The sequence below is a fragment of the Zingiber officinale genome, chromosome 9B (assembly GCF_018446385.1).
Source record: "Zingiber officinale cultivar Zhangliang chromosome 9B, Zo_v1.1, whole genome shotgun sequence".
NCBI classification, from domain to species: domain Eukaryota; kingdom Viridiplantae; phylum Streptophyta; class Magnoliopsida; order Zingiberales; family Zingiberaceae; genus Zingiber; species Zingiber officinale.
The window spans coordinates 71,395,348-71,402,673 of NC_056003.1; the positions used below are offsets into that span (position 1 = coordinate 71,395,348).

The 7,326-nt window shown below is 35.1% G+C and overlaps 1 pseudogene; it reads right to left on the bottom strand.

Moving 5' to 3' along the window:
* Positions 1-2,763: 2,763 nt before the first annotated feature.
* Positions 2,764-3,444, bottom strand: LOC122025087 (annotated as a pseudogene).
* Between the last annotated feature and the right edge of the window lie 3,882 nt (positions 3,445-7,326).

Here is a 7,326-nt window from a genome sequence, read left to right on the forward strand (position 1 = left end):
CCTCACAGGAGTACCCTCTTGCATGGTGGCTGTCATTATCTTTCTCATGGCTTCTTGCCTAGAAGCCCGATCCTGATGACCAAAGAGTTCCTTGAGATTGTTTATAATATCATAGGCTGTTGGTAAATCTTGATGCTGATGTTGCAATACATTTGACATTGAAGCCAAAATGTAACACCGCGCCATCTCATCTGGTTTTACCCATTTCCTATGATATTCAATCTCCTCTTGGGTAGATTCCCCAGTGAGTGCATCAGGACAAGGTTCAGTCAGTACAAACTTATAGCTTTCAGCAGTAAGAACAATGTCCAGGTTCCTTTTCCAATCTATATAGTTAGGACCAGTAAGTCTATTCTGTTGTAGTATGATGGACAGTGGGTTGAAAGTCATCCTAAGAATCACAAATAACTTTTGGTCAGAACTCTAAATTTAGAATAATATTGATTCCTCAAACAATACTATTTTAAATTAACCAACACCTTAAAACACCGCGAATGTTGTATGCCACGATAGTGTGGACGTATACAAATTCAGCATTTGTAAAAGGAGGGTTTAACCCATTAATTTTACTATCTTGTCAACCTAACTTTTTGACAAATAAAATTAATAGTTGGTATCCTTTGGTCACACAAATAATAGCAGTGACTCCGATGGGGAGGATACTATTAGACGTGCCTAAGTGTATACCACTACTTGACACTAAGTCCATTAATAAGATTGTGCCCCTTCCGATGGGGAAGATCACACGCTCTTAATTAACTTCCTATAGTCATCCAAAATGGAAGTTTGTTCTAGTGATCCACAAACAAGCTCATCTGATATGGAGGAAGGCACTCAGAGCCAACGTGCAAGCTTGTTTGCATCACTTACAAACCAGTAATGGAGATCGTGGAATTTATTTAAAATCCCTCTCCCACTTAGTTATTTATAAATGAGGAATTTTAACTATGCTAGCCTACTAGATATGTATACTAACATGCACACACAACACAATATAAAAGCAATAAATAGAAAATCTAATTTTCAACTATTATGGCTTTTATCTATGGTTGTCCTCCGTGTGTTGTCATCCCAAGCTGCTGCCATATTTGGCCACCGCCATCGGGTCTAGCTGTCGCATCCATCTTGCTCCTTGTTCCTCTACGCCTCTGGTCCTCAGAAGGTTCCACGCTTTGCAAGATTCGATCCGCGATATAAATAGAATTTTACAATTTTGATCCTATATTCCTCGAAGGAATGTACATGTAAACTAGATCGAACTTAAAATAAAAATTTACATCCATCGATCCTATATTCCATAAAAGGAATGTACATGTAACTAGATCAAAAATAAAATCCTAATAAAAACTAAATACAGCTCCTGCTGTATTTTATAATACAATCATGCACACACATATAAATTGCCCTTGACATGTCCAAGGGTCCAATCACACACATAAAAAACTATAAGCCATAATAGTTGGATCCTGCATCCACAAAGTTAGCACATCCTACTATTAACCTGCCTAAATTATGTATGACATGTGCATAATTAAACTAATACCAAATACACAGAGGTAAAACCCTAGCTCTGATACCAATTGTTCACTACTAGAAAACTAAGCTTTTGAGACATAACAAAATATGTCTTAAACTATAAATTTAGTGTCTCAAAATGTTTTTGAGACGGTGATGAGACGGTAATGTAGTCGTCCCTAATACAAGCGTCTCAAAAAAATATTGAGACAGTTGTACTGTCTCAATATTTTTTTGAGACGGTGACGAGACAGCTATCCAATTGTCTCAAAAGTATTTAAGACAGTCATTGTTTTGTCTCAAATGTTATGTCTTATCCTGTGAAAAAACTAAAGACACTAAATCGAGATGGTAATGTGCTGTCTCAAATAGAAGTGAAGACAATAAATTATTGTCCCTAATATTTTTACTTGTTAGATGCAACAATTATGACAAAAATTAATAATCTTTAAAGAACATTTATTATACAAATTAATCTAGATTAAATTTATTAAATTGTCATTTCAAAACAAAAGAAAAAACTCTCTTTTATAAATTAAAAATGATATCCACAATATAAAATTCTATAATCATTAATTGAAATGCATCCAATATTCATCCAATAACAGAAATATCTACATATCTATCATTAATTTGATAATAAAAAATAATTATTCCCATGAAAGTTACACAAAAGAAAGTCTAAAGAACAACTCCTCGTGATCTAGAGATAACTTCTATAATCCTTCTTCACCAGAATCCTGAACATAAAAAAAACTCTTATTAGAGGTAAAGATGATTTATAATATATATTGTTCAAAAAAATCAATAAATAGAACATTTCAATAAGAAATCTCATCATCTAACACATAATCCTCTTTATTGCAACTATATATATACAACATAAACAACCGCAAGTTAAACAAACCTCTTCATCTCGTAATAAGAAATGATGGTCTATGTGTTTGTCAATATCTTTGTGCCTTTCAAGTTATTGCACCTGTAAAATAAATTTATCTACAGCTTAAAAATATGTACACTACTACATCACCAAAATTGTTAATAAAACTAAAAAAAAATTCTTATGAAAACAACTACCAATGTACCTGTTGGTTATCCAATCCTTGTTCATGTGAAATAATATTATCTGCAACCTAAATAAAAAATAATATACGTATCACAAAACTATCAAAATTTATTATAAAAGTCAATTATTTAAATAAAGTAAAGATACCTTTTGATTTCTAAATCTAGTAGTTCGTCAAGATAGTACCATATAGTTAACCCGGACCCACCTTTGGAATGTCATAATGCTCACTGAGATTTGCCAGATACTGATTGAAATCCTGGATGCGATCACGGTGAGACTTGTTTGATGTCTTCGCCAGCTTTTTCGCATTAATCCTCTCCCTCTATTCAATATATCGCCTTTCTGCTGGAGTCAAGTGATCATCGACTGATGGGGTTTGTCCTTCAGACCCAACCTTCTCAGCTAAAGTGAGGACATCAGTTGGATCAGTTGATAATCCAGAACTCCCACCTGTATGATACCATAAGCAATCTTAAAAAATTGTTACATCCCTTCTCAAATAAAGTGGATTTTAATAAGCATTAGAAAACAAGAACATCTCATGAAAGGCCAAGGTAGGACAGAATAATCTTGAAATTACTTGGTATGATTATAAAATATTTTCTAGAGAAAAAAAATAGTAAGAATCTACCTTCTGTAAGTTCCTGGTTTTCAGTTTTGGAATCTATTTCATAGTTATGCTTCTTCTTCTTTTTCACGCCACCTCCCTTCACATCCAATGCTTTTCCTTTCAGTTTAAGCTTCCCATCAACATGAAACATAACTCAAATACAGTAGAGCGAAGGAAAAATGCAATATGTGAAAGATCCTACATAGCTAATAGGGGTGAGTATGTCACATATCCAGTAACCACTAATAGAGCCAGTCAAACAGTCTCATGACCTAGAGGTACCTCCTAGAGAACATGCAGTCATATAGCCGAAGCTAACAATAAATAACAATATCAGTCATAAGTTACAGTGTCAATCATTTGGAAGGGCCCTTCCTGGAGCTCATCCCGGGGCACCCAACCCGTATTGTCACCACATATGCTCATACCCATCCAATTAGCCACATAAGAAAATATGCTCAATCCACATTATACCTATAACAATAATACATTCAATTCATTCTTGTATTCACAACAATTCATAAATCATGTATAACATAGGATAACTAATGAATAATAAGGACTCATGCATAATAAATAAGGACTACAGCTCTAGTTCTTCCATAATTCTACACCTCCTAAGCAGTTAGGTGAAGCAACTACATTAAACTTCAATAGTGCAATAACATTCAAATTTCACAGAATTGATGGATCACAACTACCCAAGTTCAGCTATCATGGAATAAAATTCAGTTAACTAGAAGATGTGCACACCATTGAAAGAAAAACCCCTCATCTTTGTTACTGCCAGGAAGAGGAAACCCAATGCCAACTCAATTGAAGAACACTTAAGGGTAACTAAGAAAACTGAAATCCACAGCTGCTTGGGTACAGAAAAACAACGATGCAGGGAAGTCCCATAACATTCCCATTTTGTGTAATCTTTACCGAACACAAACGGACAGCATCAAGAACCAAAATAGAAATCAAAAACCACAACAAAGGAACAGAAAAATCTCGAAAGGTAATTCCATATCAAAGCCCAATTTCATCTAGTGTTCTCGAAAACAAAAAGGAATGCAGCAAGATCATCAACAGACCCTATAAAAATTCCAACGACCTTTTCCAAAACTTCCAGATGTGCAAAAATAAATTTAACATCATTGCAACTAATCAAGGCTACCAAAAACTGGATTTCAAGCTCAAATTGACAAGAAGAAACCAATCAAGACTCATTTCAACCACAAACCATAGCAAAAACCTCATGGAAACCCAATCCGAAATCAAGACCTGACAGAAATCTCAAACCGAATCTAGAACTTCACAAAAGCTCGATCACAACTCATTCTACCCATCGATATCTTAGTCAAGCATTTAAGCAAACAAGTGTGACACAGTAAACTCGTAACATCCACTTCACATAAGAAATCGAATCCAAACTCAATCACAACCCATCGGACACCAGAAGAACCATGAGCAGAACACTCTGGGAAAAATCGAACTCATCACCACAGAATGCACTGGCAAAAAAATCCAGAAGCAATGCGAACCAAGCAAGAACACCAACGGAACCTCAAGCTGAAGCAAGAACAACGTGGAAAGAAATCGATCCCTAACACAATCCATCAATCGGACTTTGTTGGCAAGTTTATCAACCTACCTAGCTACCTATCCTTTACCTCATCGATCCCATATCATCATAGAGGATGTACTTGCCTTCTCCTTCTTTTGCCACTGCCGGGAGCCTTAGCCATAGGACGACGCGACGGAGAGGAAGGCTTGTCCACAGAGGAGATCACCAGTGTGGCGTCAACAATCAGCCAAGATGTCGACCCGAATCGAGAGCTTGGGTTGCGGCGGTGAAGTTGAGAGGAAGAGGATTGGGGATTCCGTGAGAGGTGAGCGGCGGAATTCCCTTAGGCAATTAAAACCAAGGTTTAGCTCTAAACTTAGGTATTATATATATATTTAATTAACTCCTCACTTAATTAGGTATTACTAATGGTCTTTATCTTTTATCCAATTTTAACCTTTAAAATATAAAATAATTTCTTTAAAATCTAGAAAAATTCTAGTAAATATCTTAAATTCATATAAACTTATTTCCTAATAAATTATATACTGGATTATATTTATTTTCCTTAAAATAACAAAATTTTAGTTAGTATATCCTTATTTACATTTTTGGTATGTTACATTAGGTGTCTTATTTAGTTGAATTTGAGACAAAATCTTAAATACTGTCTTAAAGTTAATGTCTCTATATAAAATTTTGAGACATCTATTATTACAGTCTTAATTACTTAGTATTTGAGACGAATTTTGTCACTGTCTTAAAATTTTTGTCTCAAAAGCCTAGTTTTCTAGTAGTGGTTGGTTGCTACTCGGAAAACCTAGAGGTTCCACTGTACAAAAATTTTGTGCAAAGGTCTGAGCCTTTTCCTAGCTACCATGTGTTCTTTTAAATTAAATTTTGGATCGCCTGCGGAACTTAACACGTTTGATCCAAAACTTAATCTATTTGTTCTTTTAGGTTTTGACTTGGATCTCCTGCGGAACTTAACACGTTCGACCCAAGTCACCTTAAGTTATTAATTCCATTAAATATTAATTTCCATAATTGGTTCCCAGTACTGACATGGCGAGGCACATGGCCTTCTTGGATATGGGAGCAACCACCACCGACTAGACAAAACCTTTTATGGAAAGCTAATATTTAATTTCCTAAAATAACTTTAGGTTAACCGAAAGGAACAATCAAATCACAAGGAAAAGAAAAAACAAAAGAACACAACATCGAAAAATATATTCGAAATTCTAGAATCGTAAGCCTCTTGTATTTGGTATTATTTCCATAAATAACTAGTATGATGCGGAAAGGAAAAATTACTAGTTATATACCTTTTAGAAAGACCCCTTGATCTTCTACCGTATTCCCCTTCTAACCTCGGACGTTGTGTGGGCAACGATCTTCCGAGATGAGAAACCACCAACCACCTTCTTCTCCTCCTAGATAGGTTCGGCCACAACAAGGAAGCTTTACCAAGGATGAAGAACAAATCACCAACCAAGCTCCAAGGGATGCAAGCTTTCTCTCCTTCTTCTTCTTCTTCTCCAAGTAGTATCCGGCCTCCACAAGATCTCCAAGCAATAGGGATGATTCGGCCACCACAAAGAGGAAGAGAAGAAAAGAGGTTGGCCGGCCACAACACCAAGGAAAAGAGGAAGAGAAATAATAGAAGTTGTACCTCATGAAGGCACCCCCTCCCCTTCTTTTATATTCCTTTGCCTTGGTAATTTAGGAAATTTAATTACAATAAAATTTTCTTAATTTTCCTTGACATGAATTAATTAAGAAAAATTAAACAAAATTTCTTAAAACAACATGTCTTGGCCGGCCACATCAAAGAGAAGCAAATTAGACAAGTTTCAATCAACAATTAAAACTTCCTTATTTGCATTTAGAAATTTAAAAAAATAAAATTTCCTTTTAAAATCCCTTCATGGTTGATAAAAAAAAATTTCTATAATTTTAATTTTCAACATGTGAATAATTTTTCAAAGAGAAAAAATAAAATATCTTTCCAATCTACAAATAAGGAAAGAGATCTAATCTCTTTCTTTTAATCTTTTGTAGATCTTTTAAAGAGAGATATTTTAATTTTAATTCTCTGTAATAAATTATATCTTTCACATAATAAAAAATTAAAATTAAAATTCTTTTTAATTTAATGTGGTCGGCCCCCTCTAGCTTGGGTTCAAGCTAGGGCCGGCCACCCTAACTATGCTTAGGCCGGCCCTAGCTTGGCCGGCCCCCTTTAGGTGGGTATAGAAGGTGGGTATAGGTGGGTATAGTACTCTATAAATAAGAGGCTACGATAGGGACCGAGAGGAGGAATTAGTTTTGGTCTCCCGATAAAATTAAGCATCCCGTGTTCGCCCCGAACACACAACTTAATTTTATCAATAATAATTCATTCCACTAGAGAACTATTATTGAACTACCGCACCAATTCCAAATTACATTTTTGGGCTCCTTCTTATTATGAGTGTGTTAGTCTCCCTGTGTTTAAGATGTCGAATGTCCACTAATTAAGTGAGTTACTGACAACTCATTTAATTAATATCTTAATCCAAGAATAGTACCACTCAA